General features: G+C 35.2%; 1 protein-coding gene across 2 annotated transcripts in view; it reads right to left on the bottom strand.

Moving 5' to 3' along the window:
* The window catches only part of MBD5 (methyl-CpG binding domain protein 5), a 548850-nt gene that overhangs the window by 221356 nt on the left and 300257 nt on the right, over nt 1–27237 (bottom strand). The window lies entirely within an intron of this gene.

Raw genomic sequence — 27237 nt, 5'->3', positions numbered from 1 at the left:
AAAAAAAAAAAAAAAAAAAAAAAAAAAAAAAAAATCTTCATTCTGGCAAAACTCTATTTCAAAAAGGAAGGTGAAATAAGTATGTTCCCAAGGAAACTGAAACTGAGAAAATTTATTGATAACACATCTATCTACATTATAAGAAACACTAAAGAAACTTCTTCAAGAATCCAGTTGATAATTTGACATCAAGAAAACGAAAAGGGGCAGCACAAGTAAAAGTAATTACAAAAGATACAACGAATGCATACTTCGTCTCCTTCTTTCCTTGACTGAAAAAGAAATTGTACAAAACAATATTGTAGGATAAAGTACTGTTGGGCCTATCACATATATAAATATATTTGACAAGAATAACATAAAGGAGCACAGAATAAGCATGTGACAAAATCTAACACCTCTTCATGTTAAAAATATTCAACAAACAAGAAGTAGAAGAGCACTTCCTCACCCATTAAAGGGCAGTTATGGAAAATCCACAGTTCATAATATACTTAATAGTGAATGAACGCATGTTTTCCCCCCAGATCAGGAACAAAAAATATCTAGTCTTGCCACTTCTATTCAACATTATGCTGGAGGTTCTAGCCAAAGAAACTAGACAAGAAAATGAAATAAAAGGCACACAGATGGGGAAAGAGTAAGATAGAGGTAAGACTACCTCTATTTAAGATGATATGATCTTTTTTAAAAGAATTTTTGTAGGTACATAGTAGGTGTATGTATTTACAGGGTACATGGGATGTTTTGATACAGACATGCAATGTGAAATAAGCCCATCATGGAGACTGGGGTATCCATCCCCTCAGGCATTTATCCTTTGAGATATAAACCATTACATTCTTTAAGTTTAAAATATACAATTAAGTTATTATTAACTATAGTTACTCTATTGTGACTATAGATTTTATTCATTCTTTATAGTTTTTGTACACATTAGCCATCCCCACCTCTCCCCCAATCCCCCTACTACCCTTCCCAGCCTCTAGCAACCATAGCCTCCCGGGTAGTTGGGACTACAGACATGTGCCACTATGCCTGGCTTTTTTTTTTTTGTTTTGTTTTGTGAGGCAAAGTTTCACTATGTTGCCCAGGCTAGTCTCGAACTCCTGGGCTCAAGTGATCTGCCTGACCTCAGCTTCTCAAAGTTGTTGGGATTAGAGTCATGAGCCACACTGTACCCAGCCAATTGTTTTGTTTGATTCCGCAAATGAGTGAGAGCATGCATTGTTTGTCTCTCTGTGCCTGACTTATTTCACTTAGCATAATGATCTCTAGTTCCATCCATGTTGTTGCAAATGATTGGATCCCATTCTTTTTTTATGGCTGAATGGTACTCTGTTGTGTACAGGTGCCACATTTTCTTTTTCCATTCATCTGTTGATGAACACTTGGCCTGCTTCCGAATCTCTAGTTATTGTAAACAGTGCTGCAACAAACATGGGAGTGCATAGATATATCTTCAATATGCTGATTTCCTTTCTTTTGGGTATATACTCAGCAGTGAGATTGCTGGATCATATGGTAGCTCTATTTTTAGTTTTTAAAGGAACCTCCAGACTGTTGTACATAGTGGCTGTACTAACTTGCACTCCCACCAACATTGTAGGAGGGTTCCCTTTTTTCCACATCCTAGCTAGCATTTGTTATTGCCTATTTTTTGGATATAAGCCATTTTAATTGGAGTGAGAGGATATCTCATTGTAGTCTTGATTTGCATTTCTGATGATTAATGATAGAGCACGCTTTCATATACCTGTTTGCTATTTGTATGTCTTCTTTTGAGAAATGTCTATTCAATCAAATCTTTTGCCCATTTTTAAATTGGATTGTTACATTTTTGTCCTGTAAAGTTTTTGAGCTCCTTACATATTCTGGCTATTAATCCTTTGTCAGATAGGTAGTTTGCAAATATTTTCTCCCATTCTGTTTGTTGTCTCTTCACTTTCTTGACTGTTTCCTTTGCTGTGCAGAAGCTTTTTAACTTAATGTGATCCCATTTGTCCATTTTTGCTATGGCTGCCTGTGCTCATGGGATGTTGCTCAAGAAATATTTGCCCAGATCAATGTCTTAGAGAGCTGCTCCAATGTTTTCTTGTAGTAATTTCATAGTTTGAGGTCTTGGGTGTAAGTCTTTAATGTAGTTTGATTCAGTTTTTGTTTATGGTGAGAGATGGGGGTCTAGTTTCATTCTTTGCATATGAATATTGAGTTTTCCCAGCATCAATTATTGAAAAGACTATCTCTTCCCCCAGCGTATGCTTCTGGTACTTTTGTCAAAAATGAGTTCACTGTATGTATATGGATTTGTTTCTAGGTTTTCAATTCTGTTCCACTGGTCTGTGTGTCTGTTTTTATGCCAATACCATGCTGTTTTGGGTTACTATAAATCTGTAGTATATTTGAAGTCAGGTAATGTGATTTCTCCAGTTTTGTTCTTTTGCTTAGAATAGCTTTGGTTATTTTGGATTTTTTGTGATTCCATATAAATTTTAGGATTTTTTTTCTATTTCTGTGAAGGATGTCATTGACATTTTGATAGGCATTACACTGATTTTATACATAAGAAAGCCAAAGGAATGTTCTAAAAATCTATAAAAATTAACAAATTCAGCAAGATTGCAGGATACAAGATCAATATACAAAATCAATCATTTTCTTTTGGCATTGACTCAGTGTTAAAAAAATTGGTTATTTTCTCTAAACTGGCAATGAATAATCTGAAATGAAATAATAAAACAATTCCATCTAAAATTGTATTAAAAATTAAAATATTTGTGAATAAATTTAACAAAGGAAGAGTGAAATTACATTTTAAAAACTACAAAATATCAGTGAAAGAAATTAAAGACTTAAGTGAATACAAAGACAGCTCATGTTCATGGATCTCAGCTCTACTGTTGTTAAGATGATAAAATTCTCCAAATTGATCTACTGATTCAGTGTAATCTCTATCAAAATCTCAGCTGACTTCATTGCTAAAATTGGTAAGTTGATCTTAAAATTCATATGGAAATTGATGGAACGTAGAATAGCCCAAATGCACCATTTTAAAAAACAGGAACAAAATTGGAGAACACTTACCTCCTTATTTCAAACATATCAAAGCTATAGTAATTAAGATAGTGTGGTACCTACAAAAAGATAGACACATACAGATCAAGGGAATAGACATGACAGATAAATAACAGCATGTATTGACAAAGATGTGGAGAAACTGAAACCCTCATACACTCTTGGTAGGACTGTAAATGGTGCAGCTGTTTTGGAAAACAGCCTAACAGTCTCTCAAATGTTAAACATAAAGTTAACATATGAGTCAGCAATTCTATGCCTAGATATATAACAAAGAGCAATGAAATATATATTTATATAAAAACTTGTACACAAATATTTATAGTATTATTATTCACAATAGCTAAAAAGTAGAAACAACTCAAATATTCATTAATTGATGAATAAAATAAAATGTGGTATATTCATAACTGAAATATTATTTGGTAATAGAAAAGAAAAAATTACTGATACATGCTACAATACTGATGAACATTAAAAATACTGTACTAAGTAAAAGAAGAAAATGAGAAAATAATGAGCGGGGAACAGCCTGGGGTGGTCACATTGAAAACATACAGTCATTAGGCTTAGTATTGATATGCCAAGAGAAGGTCAGTAAAGGTATGAGGAGATTGATAATTTGTATTGAGGCCTGTTTCATCTAGAAGGATAAAGAGTCATGGCAGTGTAACGGTGAATTCTATCAGATGCCCAGTACTTTAAACTGCTCTAGTTCCCCTTTCTTATTCTGAAGTTTCTAAAACCTGTTAAAAGCCAGGAATCTCATTATTAAGAATCAGGAAGAAGTTGAATCCCTGAATAAACCAATAACAGCCTCTGAAATTGAGGCAATAATTAATAGTCTACCAACCAAAAAAAAGTGCAGGACCAGAGAGATTCACAGCCGAATTCTACCAGAGGTACAAGGAGGAGCTGGTACCGTTCTTTCTGAAATTATTCCAATCAATGGAAAAAGAGGGAATCCTCCCTAATTCATTTTATGAGGCCAACATCATCCTGATACCAAAGCCTGGCAGAGACACAAGAGAAAAAGAGAATTTCAGACCAATATACCTGATGAACATCAATGCAAAAATCCTCAATAAAATACTGGCAAACTGAATCCAGCAGCACATCAAAAAGCTTATCCACCATGATCAAGTGGACTTTATTCCTGGGATGCAAGGCTGGTTCAACATACGCAAGTCAATAAACGTAATCCAGCATATAAACAGAACCAAAGACAAAAACCACATGATTATCTCAATAGATGCAGAAAAGGCCTTTGACAAAATTCAACAGCCCTTCATGATAAAAACTCTCAATAACTTCAGTATTGATGGAACGTATCTTAAAATAATAAGAGCTATTTATGACAAACCCACAGCGAACATCATACTGAATGGGCACAAACTGGAAGCATTCCCCTTCAAAACTGGCACAAGACAGGGATGCCCTCTCTCACCACTCCTATTCAACATAGTGTTGGAAGTTCTGGCTAGGGCAATCAGGCAAGAGAAAGAAATCAAGGGTATTCAATTAGGAAAGGAGGAAGTCAAATTGTCCCTGTTTGCAGATAACATGATTGTATATTTAGAAAACCCCATCGTTTCAGCCCAAAATCTCAAGCTGATGAGCAACTTCAGCAAAGTCTCAGGATACAAAACTAATGTGCAAAAGTCACAAGCATTCTTATACACCAATAACAAACAGAGAGTCAAATCATGAGTGAACTCCCATTCACAATTGCTTCAAAGAGAATAAAATACCTAGGAGTCCAACTTACAAGGGATATGAAGGACCTCTTCAAGGAGAACTATAAACCACTGCTCAATGAGGTAAAAGAGGACACAAACAAATGGAAGAACATTCCATGCTCATGGATAAGAAGTATCAATATTGTGAAAATGGCCATACTGCCCAAGGTCATTTATAGATTCAATGCCATCCCCATCAAGCTACCAATGACTTTCTTCACAGAATTGGAAAAAACTACTTTAAAGTTCATATGGAACCAAAAAAGAGTCCACATTGCCATGACAATCCTAAGCCAAAAGAACAAAGCTGGAGGCATCATGCTACCTGACTTCAAACTATCCTACAAGGTTACAGTAACCAAAACAGCATGGTACTGGTACCAAAACAGATATAGACCAATGGAACAGAACAGAGCCCTCAGAAATAATACCACACATCTACAACCATCTGATCTTTGACAAACCTGACAAAAACAAGAAATGGGGAAAGGATTCCCTATTTAATAAATGGTGCTGGGAAAACTGGCTAGCCATATGTAGAAAGCTGAAACTGGATCCCTTCCTTAAGCCTTATACAAAAAGTAATTCGAGATGGATTAAAGACTTAAATGTTAGACCTAAAACCATAAAAACCCTAGAAGAAAACCTAGGCAATACCATTCAGGATATAGGCATGGGCAAGGACTCATGTCTAAAACACGAAAAGCAATGACAACAAAAGACAAAATTGACAAATGGGATCTAATTAAACTAAAGAGTTTCTGCACAGCAAAAGAAACTACCATCAGAATGAACAGGCAACCTACAGAATGGGAGAAAAGTTTTGCAATCTACTCATCTGACAAAGGGCTAATATCCAGAATCTACAAAGAACTCAAACAAATTTACAAGAAAAAAGCAAACAACCCCATCAAAAAGTGGGCAAAGGATATGAACAGACACTTCTCGAAAGAAGACATTTATGCAGCCAACAGACACATGAAAAAATGCTCATCATCACTGGCCATCAGAGAAATGCAAATCAAAACCACAATGAAATACCATCTCACACCAGTTAGAATGGCGATCATTAAAAAGTCAAGAAACAACAGGTGCTGGAGAGAATGTGGAGAAATAGGAACACTTTTACACTGTTGGTGGGATTGTAAACAAGTTCAACCATTGTGGAAGACAGTGTGGTGATTCCTCAAGGATCTAGAACTAAAAATACCATTTGACCCAGCGATCCCATTACTGGGTATATACCCAAAGGATTCTAAATCATGCTGCTATAAAGACACATGCAGACATATGTTTATTGCAGCACTATTCACAATAGCAAAGACTTGGGACCAACCCAAATGTCCATCAACGATAGACTGGATTACGAAAATGTGACACATATACATCATGGAATACTATGCAGTCATAAAAAAGGATGAGTTCATGTCCTTTGTAGGGACATGGATGAAGCTGGAAACCATCATTCTCAGCAAACTATGGCAAGGACAAAAAACCAAACACCACATGTTCTCACTCATAGATGGGAATTGAACAATGAGAACACTTGGACACAGCAAGGGGAACATCACATACTGGGGCCTGTCGTGGGGTGAGCAGAGTGGGGAGTGATAGCATTAGGAGATATACCTAATGTAAATGATGAGTTAATGGGTGCAGCACACCAACATGGCACGTGTACATATGTAACAAACGTGCACATTGTGCATATGTACCCTAGGACTTAAAGTGTGTTTGTGTGTGTGTGTGTGTGTGTATAAAAAACTAAAAAACTAAAAAAAGAAATATATTTTTCCCAAGAGAATGATTTAAGTGTTTATTGTTTCTTAGATTTAAAAAAAGTAGCTAAGTTTTCCATTAATTTAAAAAGTAATACATGATTTTTGGCTGGGTGCAGTGACTCATGCCTATAATCCCAGGACTTTGGCAGGCTTGAGGCAGGTGTGTCACCTGAGGTCAGGTGTTCATGATCAGCCTGGCCAACATGGCAAAACACCGTCTCTACTAAAAATACAAAAAAATTAGCTGGATGTGGTGGTGGGCGCCTGTAATCCCAGCTACTTTGGAGGCTGAGGCAGGATAATTGCTTGAGCTCAGGAGGTAGAGGTTGCAGTGAGCTGAAATTGTGCTACTGCACTCCAGCCTGGATGACACAGTGAGACCCTATCTAAAAAAAAAAAAAAAAAGGTAATACATGATTTTTATAGTATTATTAAAGAATACAAATAAGTGTAAGAATGAAAACAGACCTATTATTTAAAACCAAATAACTATTAAACTTGATATTTTTGCATATCTTTCTCAGACTTTTTTCTGCTTTCATTTTTTGCAAAGCAGTAATAATACTAAATTTCATACATTTTTAAAAAGAAAGTCCACATTTAAGCAAATTATTTGAAAAAATTATGTAAAATAACACAACATTATTGCATCATAATAGTTTCATTACCATTCACTATTGTTTATCATTTAGGTTGTTTCCAAATTTAGTTAAAAATAATGTTGTAATGTTTCCTGTGGATAATGCTTTTTCTACGGTTCCTTAAAACAGATTTTTAGACACTGGGTGACAGGATAATAACATCTTTAGGTATGGTATACATACACAGATCAGCTGTTTACCAAAAGTTGTACTAATTTATACCTACCCACAGTGTAAGAAAATACCTGTTTCTGGACATTTTCACAAACATGTCATGTTACCCTCATGAGCACTATTGTCTTAGCAAATCTCTAGAACATGAATCTGAAATTCCACTCATAACCTATATTGAAAGAAGAACTCATTATAAGTTTCATAAAAGGAGAAATTGTTAATATTTGCTATAAAGACTTTGCATAGCTTTATGAGATAAATGTACTATACATTAAATAAGAGTAAAGTTAATTTTTCTATTTGCGGAAAAGAATGAGTCTGTATCAGCTTGATTCAAATCAAAAAACTATTTTGGCCATTTCTGCTATTAGCAATGCACTGTAATGAATTTTAGGAAGTATGAAGGATTATAAGAAGCTTATAGTTTGTTTGGGAAGTTGTTAGCACAAAAGTAGTTCAATAACCATATGAGATTTAAATAAATAGTTTCAGAAAACAGCAGAAGAGTTGTTCAGGGTCTGCACAAAATTATTTGTCAAAGATATAATACAGAAAAATGAAGCCTCTGGAAATTCAGATGCGAGAGATCATTTCAGGTTAGGATAAGATTTACTAATTATAGAACTTACTAAATATATAGAAAACATAGAAAAGTCTTGGTCTTTAATTATTCAAAAGTCTTTGAACCATAAGCATCAGCCTTTAAAAAATTCTGTTTAGTGTTTATAACATTTAATCATTTAATTTTTAGATTACTGTTTTTTTGCATTTTATTATTTCTACTTCAAGACCTACTTCTAACAAAGTATCTTATAATAGATTACACTAAACACACCCCTGCTTTGAGTAGTTACTTACACCTATGGTTCACCTAGTCCAATTATTGGGGCTTTTTTCCCTTGGTATGTATTTTTTTTGGAGCATCTATTATAATATAATGGTGAATCAATTGGTGCTAGGTTCTTTTGTTTCATATCTATGACATAGCAAAATATCCTTCTTGGATAGTAGAATATTATTCATGCTAAATAAATGTTACTATCAACACTGGCAGCCCACTTTAGTCAATGCTGTGAATGAATTTCCATCTTATTACTGTGAAGAAATCACTTTTTTAAAGGTCTGAAGTTTATACACATGCACACACCAACATAACACACACTTTTATGGTACTTAAAAAATGCCATAGTTGATGAGTTATTTGAGATGAGAAAGCATTTATAATAAACTTGAAAAGCTTCAGAATCTTGCTATCCAGAAATTCACCGTTTGTGCTAGATTGAATGTGTCCTCCAGAGTTCATGCGTTGCAAACATAATCCCCAATGCAACAACGTTGAGAAGTGGGAGTTTCAAGAGGTGATTAGGTTATGAGGGCTCTGCCCTCATAAATGAATTAATGTGGTTATCATAGGACTGGGTTCATTATTGTGAGAGTGAGTTTGTTATAAAAGTGAGTTTGACCCTCTCTTGTTCTATCTTATACACATGTTCTATTGCTTTTCCGCTTTTGGCCATTGGGATGATGTGGCAAGTGGGTCCTCAACAGATGTAGGCCCCTTGACCTTGGACTTCCCAGTCTGCAGGACCATGAGAAATACATTTTTCTTTATAAATTATGCAATCTGTGGTATTCTGTTACAGCAACACAAAATGGACTAAGACAATTCCCATATTCAGAAGACTGAAGGCGAAACAGGAGAGAGGTCCCATTACCTGAATATTCTTTACCCAATCAAAAGTTCTAACAGCATAAAAAACTGACTGATACATGCATCACTCACTAATTGGGCCCTTCTCAAATATCCTTCCCTACTCAACACTAAAGAACCTGTTCTTACTCTTCATGACAAAAGTTTTGTTGGTCAGTCTTTCTCTAATCATTGGATGGTGTAAACATGTCTGTTCTTTTGGGATGCTATCTATGCCTATAAAAATATGCAAATTTACTCAAAGTCAATATTGGGAAAGATGTGGGATTTCATGGAGTTAATGAAAATTATATTTGAACACTACTCACATCACAAAGCCAGTAAGAGCAGTTGAATAGTGAAATAAAGAAAATAAGCAAGGATCATGACTCAATGGGTGTTTGAAAGGAGAATAATATAAACATTAGTGACTGGAGACACCTTTAGGAAAACTAAAAAGCCCTCTGAATATTTTTGCAAAAAACAAGAACCTCTTTAAAAACCATAATAGAAAGGTAAACAATAAGGGCAAGATGTCATATTGCATTACCATCAACTTTGTTAGAAATTACAAAAATGAAAATTAAAGTGTCATTTATCCTTTGTTGCTCTTCATTATTCCCACAGTTAAAATTATAACTTGCATTTAAATAGCCTTCTGTTAAATATTTTTCATAATGAAGTCCCACTAAACGTACCACTACTATTTACCATAAATCTTTGGTTCCTTTACTGTAAGTCTTTGGTTCCTATTTCATTTAGATTCCTTGTTCTGGCAGCAATTATTCTTAGATAACAACAATAATAGTAATAAAGAACAAGTCATAAAAATAATTTTGCTTCTTAAAAATGAGTAAAACCAGATTAAATGAATTCCTTTTTTAAAACAGAGGCAAACCTTAATTAATTGTGCTGATAAACAAAGCATTCATAGTTCTGGTACAGTGTTAACAAAGAAAGCAATGTCCATCATCTGCAATCTTTGTTTATAAAATGATAGATTTCAATGCAGAGAGTGTAGGGAGTAGGGTGAAAAAGTGATTACAGCTCACCTAAATAAACAGGGGTGTGCAAAGTCTGGAAAATTAAAATCAATGAGAAGTTATATGGTAAGTCTGCTTGTCAGCTCAGGGATCGAAATGCAAAAGAAATATGATCATAACTCTGATGAACCTTAGCCCAACATTTCTCAGCAACTAAAGTTTTTAAAAGATATATATTAAAAGTCAAATGACATACATGAATATGAAATAATCAACATATCAGATGATAAAAAGCAAGAATCATTCAGAAAGTAATAAAAATCAGTTTCCCAAAATGGTAAGAAAATATGTTCACGTATTAAAAGGGAAAAAAAGCTTTATATTAAATAATCCAACTACTAAATCAAATGGCAGATTTCATGTCTGTAAGAACAAACACTTTAGTCATGATAACTGTAAATTCTTTCAACTGAAATATTATTGCTAAATACTATATGGACATCTGAAAGTACTAATAACAAAAAGAAGTGCTTGCTGCTGTTAAAACTTTTTAAAATTTTTATTAAATTATACAGTATTCTGAAGAATAAATAGAAAAAAATGAATAAAGTGATCATGTATAAAAATGTAATGAATTAGAAGCCAGGCACAGTGGCTCACACCTGTAATCCCAGCACTTTGGGAGGCTGAGGTGGGCGGATGGCTTGAGCTTAGGAATTCCAGACCAGCCTAGGCAACATGGTGACAGCTTGTCTCTATTTAAAAAAAAAAAAAAGTGGTGAATTAGAGTGTATGCCCCAACTAACAGTGGTGATGTGATAATATGGGCATATTATTATCAGATATTCTCATTATTCAGGAAAATCTGGATTTTAATGTAATATTTCCTAATTTTTAAAGATTATGTGAGGCCAGCGATACAAGCCTGTTGGCTGAATCTGGCCTATAAGCCAGAGATTTGTAAATCTAATATTTTGGTTAAGTTTGGTTAATTTACATCTACAACAAAGAAAGTAGATGTTTCAAACAGTGTAGTCCAACTTTCTCATGTCAATTCTATTAATATCATTCTTTCTTTTAGTATGTTTACGAAATTCAACACGATAAGATCTGAATCAGCTTTCATTTCTAATGTGTTGACATTAGGTAGGAGGCAGATGAGAAAAAAGAGGTTGTATGTGCACTGGGACTTGTGAACAAGAACAGTTACCATGTCAAAGGTATACAACTGTCACTGAGATGACTTTTTCCACTCTCTTTCAGTTATCCTTCAGTTATTCAGAATAACAGAGGGTTGTAAACTAAGCTGTCTGTTTGAAGAGCAGATGGGGAAAGTAGCTGCTTTGAAATGTGATAAAAATATGAGGCCTCTGTTTAGTATTTATTTTTCTTTTTAAGCTTCAGATTTGTGGCTTAAGCAACTTTAATCAAGGGAAGAAGGACTAGACAGCTGCTGTGGCCCTAGTCTGCTGCTATGTTTCTGCATGGGGAAGGCTATAATAACAGACAGCAAACAAATAACCAACTCTATCATTTGCCAAGGCTGTGAGGAAAAAGTTACTCATATATTGTTGGGGAGAGTGCAGTGTGGGTAGACAACCTTTATGGAGAGCAACTAGCCCGTATCTATCCAAATTAACAATGCATTTACTATTTTGTATTCTGATTCTGAGTAGTTACACAAATCTATGTATATATTAAAATTGATAGAATAGTACATCGAAAGAAAGAAAAAGTCATTTTACAATCTGATAATTTAAAAACAAAAAAGAAAGAAAAAAAAGCAAGTGAGGCTAGCATCAGGTTTGTAGCCATTTTTTGGTTAATAATCCCAGCATCTTAAAGGTGGCAGTACAGACAAGACGCATCCATTATCTCCTCTAATTTTATAATTACTCCATTGAGATAGGGATCAGCCCCCACTTTCGATAGAGGGTGATACCAAGGCTCCCTAAAAGGGGAGGCAACTTGCCCAAAGCCATGACCAAGTCAAGGATGAAACCCAGATCAAAGGCAAGTCTGCCTGCACAACACAGCCAACAGGTTCCTTCCCTGATGCCCTTATTATCTGTTGTTTTGAGGTGATTGAAATAATAGAAAATTCTTAAAAAATGTATTCACTCTTTGACTCAGTAATCATATCTTTGGAAATGTACCTTAGAGATATCCTGTGTATATACAAAATGACAATATTTAAGGTTATTTACTGTGCTGGTTTTACATCAGCAAAAGATTGAAAAAAAAAAGTGTTCCTTTATGAGGGGTTGGTTAAATAAGCAATGGCATATACTTCTAATGTAATAAGATGCAACTCTAAAGAGAAATGAAGAAGCTCTCCATGTGTGGAGATTTAATCCCCGAAACTCCAATATAAATTATTCAGTAAAAAAAGCAAGGGCAAAATAGTATATATAGTATGTTACCATTTGTGCAAGAAGAGGGAAAATACATCTGTATCTATATTGTTATATTTGTGTTTATATAAACAAACATCAGAAGAGTACAAAAGAAACTAGTGATAACAGTGACCAGAAGTGGGTGGTAGTGGGGGCCGAATGGGGTAAAAGCAGGATACACAGTGTATACCTTCTAATATTGTTTTGATTTTTGAATCAAATGTGGCAAGTTAGGAAGATAGTTAAGAAAGAAAGGGTTTATAAAGCAGCTGAGTGTGGCTATGTTCATGTGCTAACCTTTTTCTGGGCTCCCAGAAGCAGAAATTTTACTTTAACCTTTGCACTGCTCTAGGAAGCATAGATATGATTCATTTAGAGTACTTTTGGCTATATTTGTGTGTGAAGGAGGAGGAGAAAACTGTATTGGGGACTTTGGTGGAGAGCACATTTCTTGTGACTTAAAATAGGGCCATCAGTGAAGGACAAATGGCTTAGTTCTTAGATTTGTTTGGCATATTCCACTACAGGTATGTAGTAATTTTATCTGAATAGGAAAGGAAATGCCTGCTCTACTTACCTCAGGACTAAAATTAGGTTTCCTATTTCTGCTTCCAATTGCTAAAAGCTAAATATTGTATGCTGTGGCTGAAAGAGCAAAGGATTCTAATACTTTGGTCTTAGCAGTTAAAGCTGTCAAATACAAATACCAGATAATGTATATCTACTTCACTCCCATCCCCAAAGAATCATTATTCATAAAACTCTCACTGAGAGTTTTTCCTTACTGCAAAAAGTCCACGATGGATTGGAGATCCAATAACTTTCCAGGCTCAGGTTTACCTGCTTTCTATAGGACTATGTAAATATGGAAGGAAGCTGCTGTAACAAAGACATGCAATCATAGCTACATATCTAGTGATTCACAGCTTATAGATTGCATTCTCACACCTTATTGCATTTAATCTTTACAAACACTCTGATGTGTGGGTGTTATCATCTCTGTTTTATAAGTGAAGAAACTGACATCCAGAAAGGTGAGGTGACTGGATAATGGAAGAGGCTGGACTTGAACCTAGATCTTCTGATTTTGAGCCCAAATGATTTTTCAGTACTGTACAGCTTTATATAATTGCCAATGCCTGACATAAAAATACACTGACTAGTATAGAGACAACTAATAATTGCATCTGATTGGGGGGGGGGGAGCGGTGGTTTAAGTCTTAAAAGTCAGTCTATATGGAAAAAATATCCCGTAGTCAAAGTTACTTTTGAGGATCATTTAAATGACCCAGAAAGTACAGAAATACAGTGTAGGGGAGGTTTAACAACCTTGATAATATTTCATTTTAAAGTACAAATTAATATATCATATATAGTAATATATATGTCTAAAATATATTATGCTACATGTATTTTACAAAAGAGAATGGCTATAAGTGAATTTATATGTTAAACATGTATATCACGCAACTCCACTGTACAAATAATGGCTAACATTCATTGAGGGTTCACACTGCTATGCTAATTATACATATATATACACACACATTATATATATACATATTTTTTAACCTTGAACAACATGAGTTTTTGAGATTTCATTTAATCCTTTCAAGATGTCTACGAAGTAGATATGTCATAAATACAGATGAGGAAACAAAGGTATTGAAAAGATGAGTCATGCAGGAAGCAAATATCAATAACAGGATTTGAATCCACCCAATTTGAGTCTGGAAGTCATGCCCTGAGAACATGAATTGGTATTCTTAGTCTTGTTTTGCTGTAGCATATCTATGCATTAAACAAATAAATAGAATGAATCATATATATGCCAAAGAAATTAGGTCATACCCTAATTTCCAAATACGTATGTGCAAACTGTTTTGACAGGATTCCTGGTCAAGATGGTACTGGCAATAGACACTTTAGAGACTTCTCTATTTAAAACAGTACTCAGCAATTACAGATAAAGTATAAGATATATTATTGACAAAGTATAACAGAATAAAGTACAAGAGATATAGCAAAGAAAAAAATCAAGATACTGCTGTACTAAAAATAAAAGTCACTGTGTAACAGAACACAAAGTAGTATGCAAGGCTGACATTATAGAATAGTTAAGCTCCAGGTCTAGTAGCAGTTAGATGCACCAAGGGTTAACATTGCATGTTAGTGGAGATTAAAAAGAACCACCTGGCAAAAGACTTGAGCAAGTCTTAGTGCATAATAATGGCACTAAGATGTGATTCCCCAAACTGTGAAAAGAAGCTGAAAAAAGCTTTTGGAGATAAACCATTATATAAAACCAGGAAGACAGAGGAGGCAGACAAATCCTAGCTCCTAAAACTTAAGCCAATCCCGCCCACTGACTCAGTGATTGGGATAAACAGAAGGAGACAGAGATAGAGAGAAAAAAAGTCACTGTCAGGATGAACCTGCAAAATGATTTCCAAAGCACTTGAGGAAAACTAAAGCTAAGAAAGTCAACAAACACAATTGAAAGAGCATGAATTTTTTTTAAAAATGCAAGAGGAAATACATTTACAGAGCAATCAAAATAAAACATAAAAATAAGAGTTGAAGATTCATACAGAAGTCAAGGAAGAAATATCTTAAAAAAGAATAACAAATTTTGAAAACAAAATCAAAAGAAAATATAAGAATTGATGTACACAAAAAAATGACAAAAATTCTTGGAAATTGAAATTTATTATTTGAAAAAGAAAAATCCTAGTAGAGAGGATATATTAGAAAAGGATATAGTAGAAAAGGCACCTAGTAAACTGGAAAACAGGATTGAGCAATTCACTGAGAATGTGATACAGAGATACAGAGAGATGAAAACTGAAACAGTGTTAAAAGTCATGGAGGATACAAGCCTTAACACAGAACAAATTTTAGAAATAGAATGTAGAAGCCATGGCAGATAAGAATGTTTGCACAGATAATGTCTAAGATATCCCTAGTACTAAAGGTCAGTAGAATACCTTAGATTAAAAGCATCATTATCATCAAATCCAGAGAAGATAAAATCCATAAAAATATATCCAAACCTCAATCCACCACAGAGCAAGTACAAAATCAAGGTTAATAAGAAGTCTTAATGCTATCAGAGAGAAAAAGATGATCTGTAAGGTAACAATAGTTAAATGGGAGATTTCTTTTCTCTCAAAAGATACTGAAAGATATTAGAGTCTGATCTTCAAATTGCTGAGGTAAAAATAACTGTAGCCTAAACACTTAAAATTAGCTAAATTACCATTAATTAGAGAGGCCAAAATACAGATATTTTCAGAACTACAAAAAGTAGTTTACCTGCTACATGTGCTTGCCGAAATAACTACTTTTCATAGCAAGAAAACAATTTTAGGCCAGGCGTGGTGGCTCATGCTTGTAAACCCAGCACTTTGGGAGGCTGAGATGGGTGGATTGAGTGCAGGAGTTTGAGGCCAGCCTGGGCAACATGGCAAAATCCCTCTCTACCAAAAATACAGAAATAAGCTGGGCGGGAAGTGCGCACCTGAAGTCCCAGCTACTCGGGAGGCTGAGGTGGAAGGATGGGTGATCAAGGCTGCAGTGAGCTGTGATCGTGCCACTGCACTTCAGCCTGGGTGACAGAGTGAGATACCCACCTCGAGAAAAATGAAACAAAAAGCAGAGAAAAAGAAAACTGAACATTGAGGGAAGGCAAGGGACATAAGAAGTAACTGTGAGGATGGAAATCAAACTACTGTCTCTTTTAAAATAAAGTCCACAAAATACAAAGGTGAATTAAGTTCTAGAAAACCTGTAAAGAAAGACAGCAGATAAAACGTGCAAGGATTGTTTAACTAAAGGATACAGTAAATGATTTTAGACTCTGAGAAATATAATATAGCCCACATGTATATTAAAATTGGTGGTTAATTTTTTTTGTTTCTTTTTTTTTTGCAGTTAGTTTTTAAAAGAATAGAGATACAAATCTGTAGTTTCCAAACTAGGAAATGAGAAAAAAGAAAAAAGCAGAAGCAACCAAGAGAAATATCAGTTCAACAGATGTCATGAAAGAAGGAAAAAAGTGAAGAAAAATTAACTAAACAAAACCACAATAAAATGGTTAAAATGAGCCCAAAGCCAGATGTGGTGGTATGTGCCTCTAGTCCCCGCTACTGGGGAGGTTGAGGCAGGAGGATCACTTGAGCCCACGAAGTTTGAGGCTGCAGTAGACTATGACTGCACCTGTGAATAGCCACTGCACTTCACCTGTCCAACACAGAGACATCTCATTTCTTAAAAAAGAAAGAGTCCAAATGTGTAACTATAATAAATTAAATTAACTTCTTAAAGGAAAAATACTATCAGAATGGAATTAGAAAAATAAATCCAGCTTTACGATGTTCAGATGAGATACATCTAGAGCTAAATGAAAATAAAGAAGAATGGAAATGATATTCCAAGCAAATGCTAGCCAAAAGGAAAGTAGCAAAGCAATACTGTGATAGTGGATTGTGGGTGTCATCTTGACTGGATGAAGGGATACTCAGACAGCTGGTAAACTATTAATTACTCTCAATGTTTCAGTAGGCACAGTGCCTGACCTTTTTCTGCTGAAAGAGAAATTCAGATGGTTTTGCTTTATTTTGCTTTATTTTGATTTGTTATAGACAGGGTCTTGCTTGTTGCCCAGGCTGTAGTGCAGTTGTACAACCATAGCTCACTGCACCCTCGAACTGCTGTGCTTAAACGATCCTCCCGACTCGACCTCCCTAGTAGCTAGGACTGTAGGCTCGTGCCACCACACCCAGATAACTTTTCCCATTTTTTAGAAATAGGATCTCACTATGTTGCCCAGGTTGGTTTTGAACTCCTGGCCTCAAGTGATCCTCCCTGCTTGCCTTCCAATGTTGGGATTACAGGTGTGAGCTACAACAACTTGATGGCTTCACTTTTGATTAGGATGACTAGGCTGCCCCAGTGTGTCTGTGATGGTGTTCCCGGCGGAGACCGGCATGTGAGTTGGTGGAGTGGGTGGAAAATATGCACCCTCAATGTGGGTAGGCAACATGCAATTGCTTGGGACAAAAAAGTGCAGAAAGGGCAATTTTTCACCACTTCTCTCCTAGAGTCACGACACTCTTCTCCTGACTTTGGACTCCAGAACTCCAGGTTCTCCAACCTTTGAACTCCAGAACTGATACCAGTGGCCTACTGGGCTCTCAGGCCTTCAATCTTAGACTGAGAATTACACTATCAGCTTCTTTGGTTCTGAGGCCTTCATACTTGGACTGAGTGAGTCTATCGGCTTTCCTGGTTCTCTAGCTTGCAGTCTATCATGGGACTTCTCTGCCTCCATAATCAAGTGAGCCAATTCCCCTAATAAATCCCTTTCACATACCTCTAGATATATCCTACTGGTTCTGTCTCTGGAGAACCCTGACTAAAACAAATAAATTTAAAAAATAGAATTTAGGGCAAATAAACATTAAATGAGAAAAAGTGGCATTAAAAAATGTATGAAGACTTTAAAATGATGGCCTTAATATACTTAAAAACATACAAATTACCCAAAGAAATGGAAAAATCCACAGACACAGTGAGAGATTTTCACATACACATACACAACCCTATCAAAACCTGATGGATTATAAGGATAAAACTTAGTAAAAATAGATTTGAACAACACAACAAGCCTCTCTATCAGCTATATATACAACCCTGTACTAAAAGATAGAGAATTCCTTTCAAACACACACACAAACCATTCATGAAAACAGATAACACACTACACCTCAAAATAAGCCCAAATAAGTGCCAAAGAATCAGAATCATATAAACTAGCCCTCTGATCACAATATAATAACAATACGGATGCACCTCAAATACATTATATTAAGTGAAAGAAGATAGAATCAAAGGCTATATATGGTGTAATTATGTTTAGATGACATTCTGGAAAAAGCAAAACTACAGGGACAGAAAACAAACCATTGGTTGCCAAGGGCTGAAGCTGGGAGAGGGATTTACTACAAAGGGACCCAAGAAAATGTTCGTGGGTGACAGAGGTTCTGTGTCTTGACTATGGTGGTGGTTAAATGAATGTGTACACATGCCAAAACTCAGAACTATACACTAAGAAGGTGATTTGACTTTATGCAAATTATGTCTTAATTAACCTGATATTAAAAACTGTTCAATTAATTAAAACAATAAAAAGCATTTCCTCAATGCATTTATTAAATTAGAAAAACAAAGATCAAAAGCTAATCAATTATGTCCCAATCAAACAAGTGAGAAAAGAAATAAGAGTAAATATAAGAAAGAAGAAAGAGGACAATAATGATAATATAGACCAATCTCTAGCAGGACTGATGAAGAAAATGAAACAGGCACAAATAGAAGGCATTATAAATGAAAAACAGTACATAATACTGATAAAGTAGACACAAAAGACTACATTGCTTAAGTAATTACAGGTAAAGTAGAGACGAAAAACTACATTGCTAGAGGCCAAGAGTTCAATAGACTAGCTTGGGCAACAGAGTGAGACCCTGTCTCTAAAAAATAAGTTACAGAATATTAAAAACAACTCTAGGAAATATTTGACAGCTTAGATGAACTGAACAATTTATACATATATTTATATTTGTTTGTATTATATGCATAATGTATATTAGCCACATATTTAAGTTTGTGTTTTCTCTGGTAAAATTTAAATAAAGGAGTGAATTCTACAATATGCTTCCCAGTGTTACACTAAGACCAAATTTTAATGATCTATATTTATCCTAAACTCTTATCAGGAATATTTCCCCATCACCCAAATATTATTCGTATTTTTAGACTCAAGGCTTTGAACTTTCCATAAATTCTTACCATGTCTCATAAATGCTCTTTACTTGCCTTACCTTAATAATTATTATTCATTGAACCAGATCACACACTTTGTATTCTCAACTGGACTTAACATAACACTTTATAAATACTGGGGACAACTGAAAATTGCCCCATAAGAGTGATGTTGAAGAAAGGGAGACACAATTGTTCTCCGAAGCCACAGAGCCAAAAGTACCACAACTGAGTATACCAAAATGAGAGAAAATACAAACTTTCTCTTCTCCTTTGCGTTTAATTTTTTAAAATAAGAACCAATAGAATTTTTACCCCAAATTCTGAAATATTGATACTAAACATGGAGAACTGCTCTTTAAAGGTAATAAAGAAAAGTCATCATACATATAAAAAGAAGAGGCACATTCTAAGGAGTCATATCAAATATTTGTGAAACAGATTTATGTCAAGAAAGAGCAAATTACTTCAAAAAATCTCTTACATGATAACTAAAGACAATGTATAACTCTCAACTGGAACCCAGATTGGAGAAAAAATTGCTATAAAAAGACATTACTGAAATAATTGGAAAAATTTAAACACAGACTATTATTAATTTTGTATCAATGTTAAATTTTCTGAATTTCACAACTATTTTAAATAATGTAAATGAATGGCCTTGTTCAGAGATACATGCTTAAGTATTTAAGTAAAAGTTTATAAGGTCGGCAATTTACTCTTAAATAGTTTAGCTAAATAAGTGATGTATGTGTATGGTGAGAGATAAACCAAATATGACCAATGGTAATTGATTAAGTGAAAAGTGGAATAATATTAATTACAGTATGCTTAAAAATATTCTATAGCTTTGACATTTTTCTAAATAAAATTCTATTTTTATTTATTTATTTTAGATAGGGTCTCACTCTGTCACTTAGGTTGGAGTGCAGTGGCATGATCATAGCTTACTGCAGCCTCCAACTCCCAAGCTCAGGCTATTCTCTTGCCTCAGCCTCCCAAGTGGCTAGGACTACAGGCATGCACCATCACATTTGGATAACTTTTTGTTTTTTTGTTTTTGGTAGAGACAGAGTCTTGCTTTGGTGTCTAGGCTAGTCTCAAACTCCTGGCATCAGGTGATCCCCCTGTCTTGGACTCCCAAAGTGCTGGGAATACAGGCATGAGTCACCATGCTTGGCCAAGGTTTAAAAAATAGTCAAAACAAAAATATAAATATCCAAGAAACATTTCAAATTAAAATATTTTTTCAATAAAATATGAGAAAACTTTGAAACTATGAAAAATATAAAATCAGAAAATAGTACTTTTAAATAAAAATTAACAAATTTATAGCAAGCAATAAATGCTGTAAGCAGCAAACAGGTGATTTTAGAAGACTGTTTTGACAAATTCTCCTAGAACTCATACTAAGATAATAAAGAAAAAACGGCCAAAAAAAAAAGTGATTTCCAGGCTGTGATGGTTAACTTTATACGTCAACTCAGCTAGGCTATGGTACACAGTTCCTTGCTCAAATAGCAGTCTAGATGTTGCTGTGAAGGTAATTTTTAGATGTGATTAAAGTTTAAATCAGTAGACTTTGAGTAAAGCATATTACTCTCGTAAAGTGGATGAGCCTCATCCAATCACTTGAAGGTCTTTAGAGAAAAGAGTGAGGTCTTCTGTGAAGAAATTCTCCCTAGACTGCTTTGGGATACAAGACTTTCACATCCCCTCCTGCAGAAATTTCCAGCCTGCTGGCCTGCTCTGTAGGTTAGACTTGCCCACCCCACACTCCTGTGAGACAATTCCTTAAAATAAATCCCTCTCTCTACATACATCTCACTAATTTTGTTTCTCTGGAGAACCCTGATTAATAGAGAGACTAATCCAGGAGTCCAGTAATAAAAATGTGAGAAGGTGAGAAGATAATGGATGGAGGGGAAGCAATAATCAAGAACTAATACTGGGAATTTTCCTGAAATAAAGAAAAATATAAATTTTCATACTCAAAGGGCTTATTCAAATGCAGTCAAAAAAGACAACTAGAATAACCTAGTGATGCTTATAAATTTAACGAATTTAAAGAATAAAGGAAAACAAAATCATATGGGTTGCATAAGAAAACACAAAATCTAAAACAAAAAAATCAGATTAACATCAGATTTCTCTCACACAACCATATGCAAGAAAACAGGCCAGGTGTGGTGGCTCACGCCTGTAAACCCAACACTTTGGGAGGCCACGTCTGGTGGATCACCTGAGGTCAACACCTGAGGAGTTCGAGACCAGTCTGGCTAACATCGTGAAACCCCATCTCTACTAAAAATACAAAAATTAGCCAGGTGTGGTGGCGCACACCTGTAATCCCAGCTACTTGGGAGGCTGAGGCAGGAGAACTGCTTGAACCCAGAAGGTGAAGGTTGCAGTGAGCCAAGATCATGCCATTGCACTCCAGCCTCAGGAACAAGAGAGAAACTCCAACAACAACAACAACAAAAAAAAAAAAAAGAAAGAAAAAAAAAAAGAAAAACACTCAATTAATTTTTAACTGTAAAATGTTTTTATAACAGAATTCTAAACCCAGCCTAGCTTTATCATTCATTTCCAAAGACACTAAGTATTTCATAGTCATGCAAGGACCCAGAAATTTTACCATCCTTAAAAAATTAGGACTTTAAGAAATGCAAAATGTTTTAACTATGAAGGAGTATTAGCAAGAAAATCAGTAAAATTTCGGGTCATGCCTAAGTTCAAATAACAAAATTTACATAGTGTAAAACAATAAGCAACATTAATCCAAAGTTAAAAGTCGAGATTACTTCAACAAAAAAGTGATGTGTGACCGGGGCCTGTCAGGGGGCGGGGAGCTGGGGAGGGATAGCATTAGGAGAAATACCTAATGTAGGTGACTGGTTGATGGGTGCAGCAAACCACCATGGCATGCGTATACCTATGTAACAAAACTGCACGTTCTGCACATGTACCCCAGAACTTAGAGTATAATTTTTTAAAAAAAGTGGTGTGTCTGTGTGGTGGTGTCGGGGGTGAGGATAAGAATAGGAGAAAGTAAAATCATGTTAAATGTCTCACTGTACACATGGGAAAGTATTAGACAATTTTGCTCTTGACACTGAAAGAGAAATGAAGCACTAGTAGAATAAGAATATGATATAAAACTTCCAAATGAGAACCAGAATAGAAAAAGATTAAGGAAAACTTGATGGATATAGCAGAATAAAGGAAGAGAAAAATAAAATAGCAAAGAAGTATTATCTGGCATTGAAAAGTACAAACGATGAAAATGGACTTCCCATATCAATAAGGGACACAAGAAAATCCAAGCATTCTCACCTTCTAGTACATGTATTGTTATTGCCCAACTAGGTTCTTCCCTGCTGCCCAAAAATGCCAATATAATGAGAACAGCAGAAGTGTTGAAGCAAAGACAGAGTTTAATTATCACAAGGCAGGCCAGTGGCAGGACAGGAGATAATTGTCAAGCCTGCCTCCTGGGAGAATTTGGTGGCTAGGGTTTTTCAAGGAGTTTGGTGGGTAGGAGGCTAAAGAATGTGGAATGCTGATGGGTTGGGTTGGGGATGAAATCACAGGGGGTCGAAGCTGTATTTTTGAGCTGTTTCTATTCCTGAGGGTGGGGGCGTCACAACCTGCTGAGTCAGTTTCTTGGTAGGGGTTACTGGTCAGGGTGGTGCCAGCTCATCCATCAGAATGCAAGGTCTGAAAAATACCTCAAACACCAGTCTTAAGTTTTATCATAATGATGTTATATACAGAAACAGGTAGGGAGTTACAAATCTTGTGACCTCCAGCTACATGACTCTTGAACCATAGTTTTAACTGTGTGGCCAATTTGCTAATTTTACAAATGCAGTTTCAATCCCCAAGCAAAGTGGGGGTTAGCTTCAGGGAGGGACTGTTAATCATCTTTGTTTTAAAGTTAAACTGTAAACTAAATTCCTCCCAGAGTTAGTGCACAATTTGACTGATGCCCAGGAATGAGCAAAGGCATTTTGTGAGGTTGGAAGCATGATGGAGTCAGCTCTGTCAGATTTCTCTCATTGTCATAATTTTTGCAAAGGTGATTTCAGTAGGAGATGAGACAATAAAGAAAGAAAGAGAAATGTTTTCTAAAAAGAAGTGTAAAAAATAGCATAAAATGAGAATTTTTTTTTTCTCACAGTAACAGTGAGATCATTCAGTTCTTTGTCTAGGAATATATTACTTTTAGCCTTGTCTAGGAAACAAAATGTAATTTTACATTGCTTATAATACTTGCACCTTAGCAATTTCTAGGCAAAGGTTAAAACTAAAGGAAAATACAAAGATATATAAAGATATATCAGGCAAATGCAAACAAAAAGCACAGACAACAAAAAGTAAAAATAGATAAATGGAATTATATCAAAGTAAAAAGCACTTCTGTACAGCAAAAGAAACAATCAATAGAGTGAAGAGACAATCTATAGAATGGAAGAAAATATATGTGAACCATACAATTGATAAGGAGTTAATATCTAAAATATATACAGAACACAAAGAACTCAACAAGAGGCAAACAAATAACTTGATTAAAAAGTGCACAAAGGACCTGAATAGACATTTCTCAAAAGAAGACATACAACTGGTGAATAAGTATATGGAAAAATGCTCAACATCACTAATCATCAAAGAAAAGCAAATTAAAGCCGCAATGAAATATCACTACACACTTGTCAGAATAGCTATTACCAAAAAAAAAAAAAAAAAAAAGGTAAGTATTGGCAAGGATGTAGAGAAATAAGAACACTTGTACATTGTAAATAGAAATGTGAATTAATACAGTAATTATGGAAAACAGTATGGAAGTTCCTCAAAAAACTTAAAAACAGAACTAGTACATGATCCCACTAGTGGGTATTATCCAGAGGAAATGAAATAAGTCTTTCAAAGATATATCTGCATTCCAATGATCACTGTAGCATTATACAACTAATAGCCAAGATATGGAATCAACCTCAGTGTCCATCAACAGTTGAATAGGTTAAGAAAACATGGTGTATGAACACATAAGACAATACTACTTAACCTTAAAATGAAGGAAATCCTGTTACTTGTGAAAACATGGATGAACCTGGAGGGATTATGTTAAGTGAAATAAGCTAGGTACAGAAAGACAAATACTACATGATTTTATTTACATGTGGAATCTAAAAAAGTCAAACTCATAGTAGCAGAGAATAGAATGTGGTTACCACAGACTGGAGGGGAGGAGGGGATGGGGGAGATGCTGGTCAATGGGTACAGAATTTCAGCTGGACAGGAAAAATAAGTCCAAGGGACCTATTGCATAATATGGCAACTGTGGTTAATACAAATGTATTGTGTATTGTGACACAATGACGATTGCTGAGTAGATACTAAGTGTTCTCATCACACAAAATGGTAAAAATGGAGGTAATGCATATGCTAACTAGCTTGATTTAGCCATTTCACAATGTATACATATTTCAAAACCATAAATATATACAATTTTTCTTTGTCAATTAAAAAAGTAGAAATAATAAAAGGCAGAGTGGAAACATCAATAGCATAGCGATGGAAATTAGAGCAAAATGTATTATATAGCCAAAACGGATTATTTTAAACTGATTAAAAAGTATAGATCCACAATGAGGATATGTACTTTATGAACTTTTATACTAGAAATAACATAGTGCTGAAATACAAAATAAAAGCTATTTGAAATTCAAGGAGAACACGAAGAGATGGAAATAATTGTTTTGGGAAAATAACTTCTTTCAAAAAGTAATTTACAAATCAAACGTCCACAAGTAAATTAAAGAATTAACCAACATAACAGATGTACCTAACCTTGTATATAACAGAGAATGTAATTCTCTTCAAATGTCCACAGAATGTTTACCAAAATTGATTATATTCCGTACTACAAAGAAAACATCACTGAACTCCAAAAATTAAAAATTTTATAGGCCAGCCACTAATCATAGGGTAATAAAACTAGAAACAACTGACTAAAGATAAAGAACATAAATAAAATTACCTAGAGCCTAAAAATCATTCTCCAAAGATGAAACTGAAACATCAATTACAGACTCCATATTTTAACAATAAAAATAAAGGCAGCAAAAGCTCTTAAGATGGGTCTTTTTTATGAGAGTGAGATATGAGATACGAGGCTGAGCTCATGTTCCTATCTTTTCTCTCTTGAGATCTCCTTAAAATACTGGTAAATAAATACATTTTTAAAGGGATAGCAAACAATAAGGAAAAGGAATAAAGGGCTATCTGTTTGTGGAAAAGGGAATTAAAAATTTCAGAAAGAAGGAAATCAGAAGGAGTGGTGAGGGATAAAGAAGAGCAGTAGAGGAAGGGACAAAAGGTGAGGAAGGGGCCAACCTGCTGTAGGAATCCAAGAAAGGCAGGGAAACTGGAAACACAAAATACAATGAACTTTAGTAGAGACTTATGAGGCTGAAAACAAAAAAATAATTGAAAGTCAGAAGACAGCTGAGCATGGTGGCTGACATCTGCAATGCCAGCACTTTGAAAGGTCAAGGCAGGAGGATTGCTTGAGGTCAGGAGTTCAAGAACAGTCTGGCCAACAAGGTGAAACCCCGTCTCTACTAAAAGCGCAAAAATTAGCCAGGTATGGTGGTACATGCCTGTAATCCCAGTTATTCCAGAGGCTAAGGCAGGAGAATCGCTTGAACCCTGAAGGCTGAGGTTGCAGTGAGCCAAGATGGTGACACTGCACTCCAGTCTGGGTGACAGAGTTAGACTCTGTCTGAAAAAAAAAAAAAAAAAAAAAAAAAAAGAAATAGAAAGGAAGTAATGAAGGTCCCTTCTCCAAAATATTGACACAATTTTGCTGAGAACAAGGATGGCTAGAATGAGAGGCAATGCTCTCTATCAGAGACATCAGCTTTGATATTTAGTGGTTGCAAAATATAAGGCTAACATTATGCATACTTTATCCAAGACAAGCCAGCCAATACACTAGTCTGTTCACACACAGAGAGATCCGAGCTTTCCTATTACTTTATTTAAAAAGTAAACAGGCATCAGACACATGAGTCACATTTACCACAACGAAGAGAAAAAGAAAGACAACAAATGGGGGACGGGATATCAACCACTGAGAAAAGGGAGAATATTTATAAAATACAAAAATAACTTTGCAAAACTTCTAATACACTGTATCCATGAACAAGAGGAGGATATCTTAAAGAAAGAATAAGCATCAAATATGAAAGAGGTCTTGGAAATTGAATATATGCTTGCTAAATTCAGTAAGTGATTTGGAAATCTAAGTTGAGAAAAATCTTCAATAAGTGGAATATAAGCACTAGGTGGGTAAAATATGAGAAAGTTACCAGTTAAAGAAGATTGATTCTTTTTTTTTTTTTGAGACGGAGTGTCGCTCTGTCGCCCGGGCTGGAGTGCAGTGGCCGGATCTCCGCTCACTGCAAACTCCGCCTCCCGGGTTCACGCCATTCTCCTGCCTCAGCCTCCCGAGTAGCTGGGACTACAGGCGCCCGCCACCTCGCCCGGCTAGCTTTTTGTATTTTTTAGTAGAGACAGGGTTTCACCGTGTTAGCCAGGATGGTCTCGATCTCCTGGCCTCGTGATCCGCCCGTCTCGGCCTCCCAAAGTGCTGGGATTACAGGCTTGAGCCACCGCGCCCGGCCAAGAAGATTGATTCTAAAGGGTTGACGTTCAACTAAAAGGAATCCCAGAATGAGAATATGTAGGGAAATATAGAGGAGAAAATAATCATAGATATAATTGAAGATAATTTTTTAGAGACAAAAAAGGGTATAAGACTTCAGACTGAAAGTCCTTGTATGCCAAGTATACTACACTAAAAAACAAAAACAAAAACAAAACAAAACAACAACAACAAAAACCTCAAAAACTCAGAACTAGATAT

Source organism: Rhinopithecus roxellana, chromosome 14, assembly GCF_007565055.1.
Source record: "Rhinopithecus roxellana isolate Shanxi Qingling chromosome 14, ASM756505v1, whole genome shotgun sequence".
NCBI lineage: Eukaryota > Metazoa > Chordata > Mammalia > Primates > Cercopithecidae > Rhinopithecus > Rhinopithecus roxellana.
The sequence above is the reverse complement of the archived record's forward strand: the minus strand, read 5'-3'. Positions and strand labels throughout refer to the sequence as shown.